The sequence below is a fragment of the Cygnus olor genome, chromosome 3 (assembly GCF_009769625.2).
Source record: "Cygnus olor isolate bCygOlo1 chromosome 3, bCygOlo1.pri.v2, whole genome shotgun sequence".
Classification (NCBI taxonomy): domain Eukaryota; kingdom Metazoa; phylum Chordata; class Aves; order Anseriformes; family Anatidae; genus Cygnus; species Cygnus olor.
Genome location: NC_049171.1, coordinates 98,623,123 through 98,638,615, shown reverse-complemented (window position 1 = coordinate 98,638,615; position 15,493 = coordinate 98,623,123). Strand labels below are relative to the sequence as shown.

The 15,493-nt window shown below is 37.6% G+C and overlaps 1 protein-coding gene across 12 annotated transcripts in view; it reads left to right on the top strand.

The window, feature by feature from the left end:
* Window positions 1-15,493, top strand: part of DISP1 (dispatched RND transporter family member 1) — an 88,918-nt gene that overhangs the window by 57,615 nt on the left and 15,810 nt on the right. The gene's annotated exons all lie outside the window — the stretch shown is intronic.

The window sequence follows — 15,493 nt, the reverse complement described above, 5'->3', positions numbered from 1 at the left end:
GGTTTTTAGATATTTTCCTCAGGTTGAAAGATATTGAACAAAGTTTTGTGTTATTTTGTGTACATTTTTAAGATGTTATTCATTTAAACATGTTCATATCTCTTTTCTGGTAGGCAGAATATCCTGACAGCACAAACACGCCCTGTGAAATTCCAGCTGTCTGTTCATATCAGAATATAATGGTCCAGGGGACTCGGTTTGCTTTCTAACAAATGGTTTCTCAACTTACCAGTTTGGAACATGGTATGATTAGTTCTTCTGTTCAGGTACTACTGGAAGACTTTTCCACCATGTCCCTTTAAAAGGCTCATGTTGAAGTAATCTTTTATGTCTGAAAGTGCTTACATATCAACAAATGTGTGGCCCTGGAAAGTGGGTGGTTATTGCCCCTCCTTTGCTTCCATCTGCTTCTGTAATTATCAGCAACCGGGTAGGCAGTAGAAATAAGAAAGAGGATCCAAGCAAGGCTGTTTATCTGTTGTTACCCAGAAGAAGTGGAAAAATCATGAAGACTGATGCCTGACAACTGGAAGGACCGAGTTAGGAGTCACTAGGGAAGAGTAAAACCATGCAGCCCAGTAGCATGTTTATTGGGATGAAAGCAAGATAAAATAAATAATGAACAATTCCACATTCCAGCAGATCTAAACACTGCAGAAAAGAAATGTATAACCAGAAAACTCTTGAGCATTCCTGGTCTTTTTCAAAATCTGTTATTTATATATGAATGTATACATGTAAATAGGGGCAGAAGAGGAAGAATGTGCAGAAGTGCTTCAGTAAGTTGTCGCAGATTTGTGGAAAGCATGCGGTAACAATGCTGTGTATAGCTGTTGTGTCTAGTACCCAATTAAATTGCTTCTTTTCAGATTTGTATGTGCACTTTTTGATGGGAAAACACTAATTAAAAAGTACCCGTATCCTTACTAATCTTGATGATAACTCTTTTGGAATGTGTCTTTTGTGATATAATTTAGAAAACTTCAATCTATGAACTCAGAGACAAAAGGTAAGGGAGAAGAGGTCACGGAGCTGCAAGAAGTGGTGATAAGGAAATGGCTCCAATCTGCCAGGGCATGTACTACTTGCAGTTCTGCAGTATTGGACCCATAAATTCACACAAGTTCTCTTTTCTTAGAGTAGACCTGCTTTATATCATCTACCATTATTTACATTTCAGGACTATAATGTTAATGCTTTTGAATAAAGCAGATAAGTAACGAAAACTGCTCTGTGAAACATCTGAATAATCTCTCTTAAAAAGACCAGGATGAAAGGACACGTGGAATGATCTCTCCATGACCGTATAGTCATATCAAGCTAGAACATGAAAATAAAATCGGTTTAAAGCCTTACAGAATCATTAGCTTCACTAAAATTGAAAACTGGGATATTTGTGAATTGCTCCTCATCCTCCATCAGCCTAGTCTGGGACTTGTAGCTTCCAAAGCTTTTCCCAGCACTCAGAACTGTTACATGCTTTATTTGAGAGAAGTAGAGCTACTCATGTTATCTCCTGTCTTCATAAACTGAAATTCTTTGAGCACCCAAAATCCTGTGAGGTGAACAGAGCAGCACGAGTAACCAGGCTACAATTCACATTTGAATTGCTGGATTCAAAATTTTCACTTGCGAGACCAAGCAAGGCAAAAACATCTTACTTCAGAGTCAGGAAAATGGTAAAGTGTTAGTATCTTAAGATTTCTTGCGCATCTTCCTTTCAGTTAGATTTAAGCCTTCTTTTGAACTGTTTTGACATTGCGGATTTATGTTACGGTTCTGGGATTCTGAGTTCTGCTGTATCTCATAGGGTTGTGTGCCACACACTGTTTAAACATTACTGCAGCTATACTTCAGTACTTTTATTTTGATAATTTAAAAAGGGACGCTATGAAAATGAAAAGACTGTGAAGTGAAGGTAGAATTACCCGTTTTTTTAATTTTGCTTCTAGTTACTTGGCACAAATATTAGAACCAGAAAGAAAAAAAACTTTTTTTTTTCAAAAAGCAAGGGAATGTTTGCCAAATACCGATTGTAATGACAAGACTTTGTTATGAAACAGCTCCCTGCTTGATTCCAGGAAAAGGATAATTGTTATCTAGTACATTCTGCATGGCTTGCAGAGCTGATCATGCGTATACATGCGTATATAATAGTTTTGGATATAGTTTCTCATTTCGGCAACATTAACTGTTCATAAGAACTGCTACATAGAGATTTTGAAACAAAATGTTTTCCACCTATATAAATATTTTCTGTTTTGAAAATTGTTAGCTTCTACTATATTCAACACATTAAAGGATTCTTTTGTTTTCATTTTTATACAAAATGTGCATTAATGTCTTCTGTATAATACATATGCATGTACTGTGTTATAGATTAATTAAAAGCTTAACTTCCTTCCCATAGGAAGATTAAATATGTGTATTAAGACAAAAAATCCTTTAGGTCAGATTTTTGAAGGTTGTTTCTGAACCATTTTATCAACCTTCTTTAGCTGAAAGGCAGAAGCTGCTCCTGTTGTTTCATTCAGAGTTCACGATGTTACAAATATCGTTGTTCATGCTGTAGATCGGGAATACCTGCATGTTAGTAAGTTGCATGGAAGCAATCTAATTCTGACTTCGTTCTCCTTTATTCCATGGTAAAATAGGAATTCTTTATCCCATGGTTTCCCAGAATGAAGAGGATGGAGGCAAATGTGAACCATAAATAAGGTGCTCCCGTTTGTGTCTCAGTATTAACAGCCCAGTGGCGTATGTGGATTTTAATATAGTTGATGAATGGAAAGGGAATGTATAGCAATTTGATGCATCTTTCTGAATCTGAGTCCAACTGCAGGTTCTCTGTTGTGCAAATGTGCAGGAAGAGCTCTCCCTGTGACCAAATAAATGTTCTTTATCTGGATTTTGCTTTCAATTTGAGCTGTGCTTTCTCATTTTGACTTATTTTATTCAATTTTCCTTAGCCTTAAGTTACCGTGTTCACCAATGACTTAAGAGGTTTATGGTGGTTTTATTAATTCATTTACTGTTCCCATGATAATTACTGTTCATTGTCAGCTCTGCAAACATAACATGAAATAACTTTGTTAGTATTGCACAGAGCTGAAAGCAAAGAACAACATGCAGAGAATAAAAAATGTTGTTTATAATCTGCTGGCAGACCAAATTAATAATAACATCTGTAGGAAAAAAAATAAGTGCATTTAAAATCTAATTCATTAGGCAGTTTAAGGGATTCTTGTAGGCTTTTAATAGTATTAATTAAGCATTAGTAATTGTCTACCAAGCATTGCTTTGAATCAAGCATTAATGCAACAGCAAAAAAGGATGCCTAAAGCTTGTGCTATGCCCCGAGCGCAGCTGAGTACCAGCTGGGTGGTATTGTGACCTTTAGTCCCTGTCACTTACCAACTCCAGGTTCTGTGTGCTTGAAAAATGAATTTCCCGTGCCCTGCATCCCTCACCTTTCTTTGAACAATAGGGTAGCTAGTACTTAACTAGCAAGCTGCTGGGCCTTTGAACTGTAGTCTTCAGAAGGTATAATTAGCTGATAATGTGAGAGAAACATACAAAAAAAAATGGGTCCTTTCTTTTGAATTAAATTGACTGGAAAAACAGCATCAGCTGTGTTTCCTCTTGAAAAGGACTAGTCTGTGTGTTGAGACAACTTTTAAAACTGACCATTTATGTACACGTTATATTTAGAAAAAATATAGCCGAAAAGCTAAAACTGTGGCAGTTTATTGAAGTGCTTTACCCATGTGTAGTTGTTCTCATGCACCATTAACTTAATACTAGGTTGCGATAAGGTTCAAATGTGAAACAAGATAATAGTCAATGAAGAGCAGAAGTCTGAACTAAACATAGCCAGTTACCTCATTTTCCACATCATTAAAGAAATGGATTTGAAATATTTGAGTATTCCTGTTTCTTGAAAGTTTTCAGTTTTCCTGAATGGTAGGAAGTGTGCTGCATGAGGAGTGGACTTTTTCAAAGCTTTTTGTAAGCTTCCGTAATTGTCTGTAGCTCATTCCAAAATCACTTGTCCTTCCACTCTGATGATATTTCAACGTGTTCTTCATCTCCTAGGAAGTAATAATTGATGTACATGCTTTTAAGTAATCAGTTGTGCTTGAGCAGTAAAAACAACAAGCAAAAGACAAAAAAACACACGGGGGGGGGGGGGGGGGAGGAGGGTGTGGCAAGAGGGGGAATATACCTGGGCAATTTCACAGTAATTTTGTTACTTTGGTATGAATTTTCTGCCCAGTATTATCTGTTGAATAAACACATCTCCTAAAGCCTTGTACCACTAATAGATCAATGCATGTAGGGGGAGCTACAGGTAGAAATCCTAAGTTATCAGGACTGACCATATTTCAGAAAGCCTCAACCCTCTACTTTGGAAATTAGTTTTTTCTAAAAATCATAAATAGATGAATGTACTGGACCAGAAAAAATTAATTCAGTTAAGTGGATGAACTTAACTGACACTCTGACAGTTTTATATCTTTCTTATATTGTAGAGCCCAAAATTGCACATAGCACTCAAAGTGAGGCTGCACCAGCACAGAGTAGAGCAGGACAATCACTTATTAAATCATTTTCAATCTCTGAATTATGTTGAACTTACACTTGCTTTATATAATTTAAAAATTACAACCTAAGTGACTAAATTCACAAATGTTGGAATGCCATCACAACACTAAAATGTTCGAAGTGAAATACTTTGCTAAAATTAGAACAGAATTACTTAACTGTATTTTCATTTGCTGCAAGGCATTAAATATGTAAAAAGTAGCATTTGCCCCTATAGTCAGTCTAATATTTTTTAAGAAATTGTAAGGGAATGTGTTCTGTCCTGGAAAAAAGCTTTGTTTGAAGGATATCTTCCAAGCTTCTGAGAACAAAAATGAACCCTCTGATGACTTGCAGTCACAAATTCTTCTAGCTGCTCGGGAAGGAAGACTGATGCATGTACCAGTTGAAGCACAGTATACAACAGTCTGAAGTCTCCCTGTTCCAGAGTCAAACTTATATATGCTTAATGTCAGTCATTAATGCCTATAAAAACACGGGTTTCAGCCTTTGTAGAGAAATATCTTTATAAAAATAGGTGCTCTTGTACATCTCTCTCATTGTCTTTGGTATCATCTGATGGAGCCTTTTGTGTATGTATGTTGTGATTTGTCGGGTCACATTAATTTCCCATCTGTCAGAGAAATATAAGATGTGACCATGACCTTGCATTGCTCTGTTCAACTTGGGAGTGTAATAAAAACAGCTTTGAAATAGAATATTTCTTAGGAAGGAAATTTTTGCCAGTTAAACTGCTGAAAACTACTCTAGTCATCAGTTAAATCCCAGAACATATCTATTAATTTCACTGTGATTTCAAAGAAAAGAAAAAAGACTAATGGTTTTAGACTTGTGGAGGATCTTGAAATAATATTAGTCTGCACCAAATTAGCTGCTGGCTTGTTTTCAGATAATGATTCATGGTGGTATTTTACTATGCTTTTTTATTGTCTTGAATAGTTCAGAACTTTTGTTTAACTTGCCAAGCAGTACTATATGGGCCTTTAGTGCTTCAGAAATTAAAGGAATATGTGTTTATGTATATATAGCTTCAAGTAAATGTTTTGAAGAAGAATATACTTTAAATTGTATATAAACAGTGCCATTTAGAATTGGGACAATCCATTTTAAGTATGTTTGGCAATTTTCTTTTTGGTAGTCTGAGAACTCTTTAAAAGTGGCTGCACTCATTGGAGAAGAGTTTGAGGGAAAGAAGAGTATAAGAAAAATTATTTTAGGGTGTATATTATTTAGGTCCCTCATAGACTGTCAGATATTCCTACAGAGAAGATGATTTACTTCCTGGTCAAGACAAGTGAACAAGCTAGACTCTATTAAGGAACAGAGCCAGCTTTCTTAGCAGTTGATAATATTTAGTCAGTTCTTTAAGATGAAAGAGGGAAGGAATCAGAAGTCAGTATTGCAAAAATGAGGTTCTATAGAACCTTTACGCGTAGATTTTCAGTTAACACAGGCTCCTGCAATGTATTCAGTCCCTGCGGAGAGGCAAAAAAAAAAAGGAAAAAAATAGCCAAGAATCCCAAACCTTGGAGATATTTGTAGAAGCGTTTCAATTTTAAGTCATCTCTATGTTAAAAAAATGTATTTTAATTTTAGCATAGAATAAATCATACTGGGATATTTAACTCATTGAAGTAACTTCCAAATTAAAGCACATACAGATAGGATGTTAATATTGCATTGACCTCCCCCATACATTGACTTGATAGAAGCATGTTTTCCCACTAAAGTAATCTGTTGTATGCTGCCATTAGCTGGAAACTTGTGATTGGGAGATGCCAAAACTACCTTTTACTTTTGTAAAGTAGGTTAATAAAGTTTAATAGTGTTTTCAAAGCAGAAAGTGAGCAAAATCCATCTCAGTTATGTACGGTTTTGCCACTGATGTTAAAGGAGTCTGGTTTTGCACAGTGTGCGTGCTCTAGGCCAGCAGAGCATGCATTTTTGTGGTAAATTTAAATCAGTAACTCTACTGTAGGAGGACAAGTCTGTTGGCCTTCTACACTGGGGTTACAGCATTGGTGGATGGGGGAAGAGCAACTGACATCATCTGCCAGGACTTTGTACAAAGCATTTGACATTGCCCTGCATGATATCCTTGTCTCTAAATTGGAGAGACGTGGATCTGGTGGATGGACCACTTGGTGGGTAAGGAATTGGCTGGATGGTCGCACTCGAAGAGTTGTGGTCAACAGCTCAATGTCCAAGTGGAGACCAGTGACGAGTGGTGTTCCTCAGGAGTCAGTATTTGGACCAATGCTGTTTAACATCTTTGTCAGTGACATGGACAGTGGGATCAAGTGCACCCTCAGCAAGTTTGTGGGTGACACCAAGCTGTGTGGTGCGGTCAGCATGGTGGAGGGAAGGGATGCCATCCAGGGGGACCTAGACAGGCTGAAGAGGTAGGCCTGTGTGAACCTCCTGAGATTCCAGAAGGTCCTGCACCTGTGTCGGGGCAATCCCAAGTTTCCAATACTTAAAGGGGGCCTACAAGAAAGCTGAAGAGGGACTCTTTGTCAGGGAGTGAAGTGATAGGACAAGGGGCAATGGCTTTAAACTAAAAGAGGTTAGACTTAGGTTAGATATTAGGAAGAAATTCTTCACTCAGAGAGTGGTGAGGCACTGGAACAGGTTGCCTGGAGAAGTTGCGGAAGCCCCATCCCTGTAGGTGTTCAAGGCCAGGTTGGACGGGGTTTTGAGCAAATTGATCTAGTGGTAGGTGTCCCTGTCCATGGCAGGCGAGTTGGAACTAGATGATCTTTAAGATCCCTTCCAAGCCAAAAGATTCTATGATTCAGTTTAAGATTCTCCAATTTAAGAATCACTTGGACTATGATTTTATTATTGGTAACACCTTCCTTTATAGTTGTTTTCCTTTCAGAAAGGCAAAGTTATTTGCTCATACTTCCTGTAAACATAGAACATATTCTCATTTGGGACTGAAGAGGTAGGCAAGAATACAAGAAGATGAGACAAAAACCTTTACAAAGTTTGATACCTCAATTATAAAAATGTGAATTGACAGCTTATTGATTTTTGGTTTCTTCTACAATGTCTTCCATTTTGCTTAGTTTTATGCGTAAGAATAGTCTTAGCAGAAATAATTGCTAAGTATAAGGTTAAGCAAAGATGCAACACTGGAATTTCACGCTTTTTGATGGGATGAAATAGCAGTTAGTTTCAGATCATCTCTCTCTGATAATCTAGAGATAAAATTAAATCCTTATGGGTTTTTATTGATATTTTATGTGGGAATGAACAAGAACATTCTTTGCATTTTTCTCGCTTTCAATCAAATTTGAAAAACAGTCCATCAAAAAAAAGAGTTCTATCTTAACAGCATCCCTCTGCTGTGGCTTGTCCTATGTTTCCTTTACAGATGTAAATAAGTAAAGATAAGTACATGCAAAGACAATAAATACTACATGTTTAAAGAATATCGATAGAAAGTTCATGATCAAAGTTGGGGAAAACTGCACATCATAGCAAAAAAATTAATTTGGAAGCTTACAGAAAGTTTTTTGGCAACTTAATCAGTTGCATTTGTTGTTTGAGCGGTTGCACTGACTGTTAAAATGATAAAGCAGGTAGGTGTTGTTACCTGACAAAGTGGCAAAAACTAGCTTGATATTTTAGAGCAATTGAAATCGTTCTCGTGGGTCAAGAACATCCTAAAAACACTAGGATTTTCTTCCTCTGTAGGAATTTACTTCGTATCGTATGTTCTAATGGAATGTGTACACTATGATGCATATCTCATTCTATATTGCAGGGATTTAGCTTATTCTTGAGTGTAATAATGACAAAAGGCTGTTTTATCACTTCTTGTAACCAGAGCTACAAACAAAAGGAATAGTGTCCCTGTAGTAAAGCAAAGCATTGAGGTCAAACACCTCATAATTCTTGGCCCCTACGCGAATGATTTGTTTTTGTTGTTGAAAAGTATGTTTTGTTCTTAGATCAAATGCATGAAATCTTCAGTTTCTTCCAGATCAGCCAGGAATGATTTAACTTCAGTAAACTAAAGCTTCTTTAACTTCTCAAGTTACTTGCTAGAAGAAAACTCTAATTTCTCCACTCTATTTTTTTTTCTATTTAACTTAAATTCATTTTTTTTTCCCCACAGATAATTTCTTGATATTATTTTTTTTTCAGTAAGCACAGTTAATTTAACATTTTGGACTCATCATTAAATGAAATGTAAGACAAAATTATTTTTTTTATGATTTTTTTTTGTATCACTGTGTTTAGACACGTGTGGTATACAAGGTGCTCCAAAAAGAAGAGTTTGTGTCCTGTAGAGTACACCATTTCACAAATGTGCTATGTGTTTTTATGGACATGATGTTATTTGTACTGAGAAAAACAATACCTGCCTGTTATGAATAGCTGCATGAGGAAAGCAGAATTAAGACTAAGCAAACATTCAGTATTTGTCCATACTGCCAGAAGATAAGTTCTTACAGATCTACTGCATTTGCTCCGGATCCCATTTTACTAGAGCAGTTGTCATGATTGCCCCTGCGGCTTTGCTCTCTGCAGTACTATTGGGGATCACTTTGCATCCCTGTGACAACTTTTTCAGTTGCTTCTGTGATAAATAGCTGCAAGCTAAGCTTTTATTTTCAAAACTTTGTGGAGCTCAGAGCCAAAATGACAAAGGCTAGCAATCTGACCAGTTAGTCTTCTCATTTAGAAAACTGGGCTTCTCCTAATCTGCCAAGTTTCTGTCAGAGACCATTTGTGTGCTACACTTGGACACATGTTTGAGCCCTGAAATTATGGTCCACTGTTACTGTTCGTAATTTAAAAGCAGCTGAGCATGGATCTCAGATGGATATGCTGTATTTCTCAGCAGTTGGTACTTTTTCATCTGAGACCAGTTTCTACAGGGAAGTAGGAAAAGTGGCTGCAAATACCGGTGTTTATCTTTTTGAGATGCTTATTGCCCATCCATCTGAAAGTCTGCAATAAACTGCTTGATGGCAGGTAACGGGATGAAGAAGAGCAGTGCGTTGTCAAGAAATGCTCGTTCCAGCAGCAACCATCTAAACATCAGGAATCACTTTGCAGTGCAGGTAATGGAGCACTGGCGCAGGTTGCTCTGAGAGACCGTGGAGTCTCCCTCCCTGGAGATAGTCAAATGCCACCTAGACGTGGTCTTGGGCAACCTGCTCTAGGTGTCCCTGCTTGGGCAGGGAGGGTTGGACCTCCAGAGGCTCCTTCCAACCTCAGCTGTTCTACGGTTCTGTGCAACAGCGCCTTTTAGCCAAGGCTGGAAGTTCTGCTTCTCTAACTCACACAGGAAGCACCTGCACTGACAGTTTCAGGTTTATCTATGGTTCTTTTAGTTGTTGCCTTATACCATAGAACAGGGTGCAACAGTCCCAGTCGGTGCCTTTGTGCTGCTTCATATCTGGGGTGGTAGCCCCACATGTATTCACTTCAGCTTAGTCTGACTCATTCGTGGTTCCTCCAAGGAACAAAGGGGAAAAGTCCCTCTACATCTGAGCTTCAGTCTCTATCTGCACACTGTGTAATAGAAATAATTGTGTGTAAGTGTCATGAAATAACTCAGAAGCCAAATATTTAACCAGGGCTTTATCCAGAATTATAATAGGGATTTAATGTGATTTAGGAGTACGCTGTTTAGCTAAGTTAATACAAAAGCGTGTTTTGAAATGTATCGACCCTCTTTAACTGACTTGATAAAACAAGTTACTGTATAAACAAGTTAATACACTTAAAACAAGTAGGCAGGAATGCTTGTGGTCAAAAATTGTATTAGTATCTTTTTCTACCTTTTAATTATTTGATAGCAGCCAATACATTTTTAAATGTTGCTTACTCCACAATAGGTAAAAAGCTCTCATCAAAGTATGCTTCTAAACACAGTCTGTTTTCCTGATGGTCTGTCATAGCTACTTCCTGCAGCTTTTCTTGCATCTACTCGTGAAGCAGCTGGCATTGCTTCTTTTTGGTGTGAGGTGAAAGTGGTTACTTTAATTGATACTTTTTTCACAATAGAGATTTGTTGAGGAAAGACTGCAAAAAGAATGTCCTGGAATATTTAGGTAATTGTATTGTCATCTGTTACATCCAGGTTTGTATTCCTCTGAATGGCAATAGACAAGCAAAACAAATGCGCTACATAAACAATAAGCCATCCACAATTTATTGAGTGTTAAATTCATTTGGAGCAGTTCCATGCTGAAGGAACACGCTCATGAAACATTCGTTTTAGATCATAATGCTTGCCTAATAAGCAGTCTGATATTATAGCAACGCTTTTTAAAAGCACCACTCCTCCTTTTCACCATCTCGCACAGAAGGATGCTAGTCAACCAAATAAGTTTCATGTTGAAGAACTTAGGAGCTTTTTAGCCAATCTGTTTATCTTTTCATTTTGTATTTCCTAATCGTGTGATGCTCGAGCTAAAATAGCCATTAGGAAAGAAAAGCATAAAGCAAAGTGTCTGTTGAGTAGAGATGAGGTTTGCAGTAATGGTAGTAGAATATCGCCCATCCTTTTATTCCCCCTTGGCATAGCTTATACTGGATTTTAATCAGTGAGTGTGATTTATGTAATACCTTTGTTTTGCTAGTTTTGTCATAAACAAATGCAATTGTCACTTTCTGGTATCAAACTTGTGAGAACTAACTACAAGGGTAATTCAGTACAAACATCAACTTGGCTTTTGTCCCAATACAGTTATGGAATTCACCATTTCTTTCTCATGAAAACTGTTTTTTTTGTTGTTGTTGTTCTTGTTTCTTTTTTTTTTTTTTTTTGTCTAGACTTTTTGTAGAGCTTGGGGGTGTTATTTAAACTAAGTGGAAGTATAATACTTCAAAAATTAGACACAGCAGCTTTAATTAAGTGGGAAAGATCTGGTTTTACCATGCATTTCTGTGTTTTAGAGCATAACTAAAGAATTTTTGTGCATAGTTTTCAGGGATAACTTTTCTTATTGACTGATATAATAGAGTCATCACAACAGCTGCAAGGGATTGGTTACACTGCTGGAATTCACTCTAGTACGCACAGGTTTTTTTAATGCACGCTTTTCGAAACAAAACAGTTTGATAGCAGGTGTGACCTTTAACCCTCCCTAACTTTGAAGAACTTAATCATCATCATTTGTTCAGCACTGAATATATTTTGCAGGTGGAGGAAACAGAGGGAAATGTAGTTTGGTTTTGATGGGAAAGAGGGAACATAAGAAACGGTTATGTTGGTATTTTTACTCTTTTTATGTAAACCAAATCAGCCAAAGTTACTTTTGGAAGTCCTATCTAAAACAAATTTTACATTCTGTTGAGAAAATAGGTTTTGCCATATAGTTACAGAGACATAATTGAAATGGGGGATAAAGTTCGATGAAGATTTAAGATGTGCACGTTTTCTAAGATTTTGCATGCAGAAGGGACTGGGAGAGCAGTGGAAAAAAGAGAATACACAAAAAGATACATTGAGAAGATGCCTGCATCATCCTCAGAGCAGTATCAATTACATGTTGGTCCTTCCCAACAAAATTTTATCTCGCCAGCTTTTTTAGGAGCTCAGATGATTCTGTGGCTGCTCTGTACCTCACAGTCTGAGCAAACCCTCAGGTCTGGGGGATTGCATCGTGATGTGGACACAGCTCTCTGGATGAACCAGATAACCCTTTACAGGCTCACGCAGATCACTGTAACAATCATACAGCATAACGTGAGGTGATGTGGAGAGCGGTGCTACAGCCTGTGCAGAGGAAAACATTCCTTCTGTGGGAGTTAATAATCAACTAAAGAACCTGCTGTTTTTTTCAGCCTTGTAGATTAACTTTGTTGGAAAAGCGTCACTAAAATTGACAAAATCCAAGCATACAGAAGGCAATTTTATCTGTCCATATAAACTAGAATTGCCATATACACTTCTATACAGGTCAGTATAGACCTGAATTATGGCCACTAGTGCTGTAGTTGTGGTCCTTGCTTGGTTGTTCTTTGTGCTAAATAATTGCATGGTATTGTTGCTTGTGGTAAACTCCATTACTTCACAGATGAGAAAGAGACTTGCTTTCACAAGTAACTGAGCACATGTGGAAATGCAGATCTTAAAAAATAAAAGGTAGAAATTAATCTTTGGGTCACTGTATTAACAGTAAATGTGTGGATATGTTCCTCTCTGATCTGGAAACCAAAAAGCATATCTTGTAATTACAAAAATCTGTTTTCTGACTGTAGTTTTGTCCCTTTCCATACAGGTGTGGAAGCACAGATTCAGTTAATGTTCTTCACTGGTGCTGAATTTGTCCGTGAAAGGTTTCCCTGTTTAAGCATTTCTCTTCATATAGAGTCCCATTACAACTCCCTTAAGATTCAGGTTTAGTGGTTTCCAACCCCAATACCTACTTTCTTTTTGTCCAGTCTAGCCTGTGTTGAGGAAAGTTTGTTTTGTGGTTAAGGTTTTAGTTAGGATGATGAGAAGCCTCCTGAGCCTGCCACAGCTTCTCTTTCAGCCTCAGGCAACTTACTGTTGCAAGATCATTTCAGAAATCAGTTTCTTCGGGCTTCTGTGAATTTTGGTTTCTGACAAGTATGCTGTTCTTCTCTTGGCACCAGGAGAACCAGAAAGATTTTTGGTATTAGTTGTTAGAATTAGTGTGTTCAGTATCTCTGAAATACAGATTAGTGCATGATGGACTACAAACTAAAGGTTGGTGACATTTCATAAATTTAGCCTTCATTTCTCTGGCTAAATTTAAGAGAAAATTCTTGTCTGTACATTTCCTCAAACTGAGTTACTGTAACTGCAAATTATGTATTCTGCTTTCCTCATCCCTTTCTCCAGCTTCCTTGTGGCTGCGAGGAGCAATTTGTACTACTCTGCTGCCTACATTCATGTTCCGTTTAGCATCTCCACTACTTGGCAGGTTGGAGCAATTCCAGACAGCAGTGGGTTACAACTAATAGAAATCTTTTTTTTTTTTTTTTAATTCTTATCAAAGTTAAATTTTCTTGAGGAAATACATATACATATATATATATATTTATATATATGTAATCATAGAATCATTAGGGTTGGAAAAGACCTTCAAGATCATCTGGTCCAACCATCCCCTACCACCAGCATCACCCACTAAACCATGTCCCTAAGCACCACGTCCAACCTTTCCTTCAACACCCCCAGGGACAGTGACTCCACTACCTCCCTGGGCAACCCATCCCAATGCCTGGCTGCTCTTTCTGAGAAGAAATGTCTCCTCACTTCCAACCTGAACCTCCCCTGGTGCAACTTGAGGCCATTCCCTCTAGTCCTATCACTAGTTACCTGTGAGAAGAGGCCGACCCCCAGCTCCCCACAGCTTCCTTTCCGGTAGTTGCAGAGAGCAATGAGGTCTCCCCTGAGCCTTCTCTTCTCCAGACCAAACAACCCCAGTTCCCTCAGCCGCTCCTCACAGGACTTGTGCTCCAGACCCCTCACCAGCTTCGTAGCCCTTCTCTGGACACGCTCCAGGGCCTCGATGTCCTTCTTGTAGTGAGGGGCCCAAAGCTGAACACAGCAATCGAGGTGCGGCCTCACCAGAGTCAAGTACAGTGGGACAATCACTTCCCTAGACCTGCTGGCCACACTTTCCTTGATACAAGCCAGGATCTTGATGAAATGTTACATCACAGTTGTATTTATGCTATATTGCCTGAGATATACAATGAATGAGGATATAGAATAAAAGAGGGCTTAGCATCAGTGTTAGCTTTGCTAATTTAACTTTTTCTTCCATCGTCTCTGCTGAAGAAAGGGATAACATGAATTGTAGAATTTATATTACTTTGTCAATTATATTTTCATCATATCTTTTGCTATCATGTTATTTTGCAATACTTTGAATGTATGTCTGAAGTGACCTCTTGCTGTGTTACGAGCTCTTTTGCATGATATTATACTTCTTATTTGCTGTAACAGAGTGTAGAGATGGAGGCTCAGTTTTATATGAATTATTTCCCCTTTCCCCTTATAGTTGCTCTGAATTAGATATAGCCTAAGCAGTACTGTCACCTAGGACAGGCATGGTTGCAGCTACCTTAAAGTGCTTATGTCGGAATGTTTATTCCCCTGGACTACAATTTCAGCCCAGTGTGACAAATCTTATTCCTCAAATGACGGCAAATTTTGAGCACTGAATTCAGCTTTAAACTTCTGTGAAAACCTTTGGAGGGTCCAAAGTTTGAGCTGTTAATCCAGTGGTATGAAAATATGCAAATCTTCACTCTTTTGGAGACCACAGCGCAGAAGTACCAAGTGACCTATTTTATGCAAGCAGCTGTTTCTTAAATTGTTCTCTATACTTTTTAAAGAAGTAGTATTAAATATGGCCATGATGGTAAAACAAGTTCATAACTAAATCAGGGCTATAGTATGGTTACATTTTCAGAGTGGTTGTATGTCGTGTTCATAGACAGGAAATTCTTGAAAGGACTTCATGGGAATTTTTTTAAGTGAAATGTATGCTGGACTTGCTGATCAATAGCTAACAAAATGTAGTGTTCACTGAATAGTTGCGAGTATGAATAATTTGCATTTGGGTTTGCGGTCTCCTCATCAAGTTGTTTATATTACATTTTTAATGAAAACCAGAAACTTGAATAGAAAAGTTATTTTATATAGGTACTTTTTGTCATGCTATTCTCTGTATTATGGTAAGACAAAAATTCTGGCCAAAATCATTTTCTGTAATGGAATTACGAAGGACAATTAAGAAGGTTCATGAATTGCAGTGTCAGAACATGGTGTTTTGGTTGTCCTTTCCCATCATATGCAAACTTTCTCATGATTTTTAATGGTACTGAATTTTTATCTTGTTTATTTAGTCTTTTGTTGAAAACTGGAACAGCCTCTTAAATA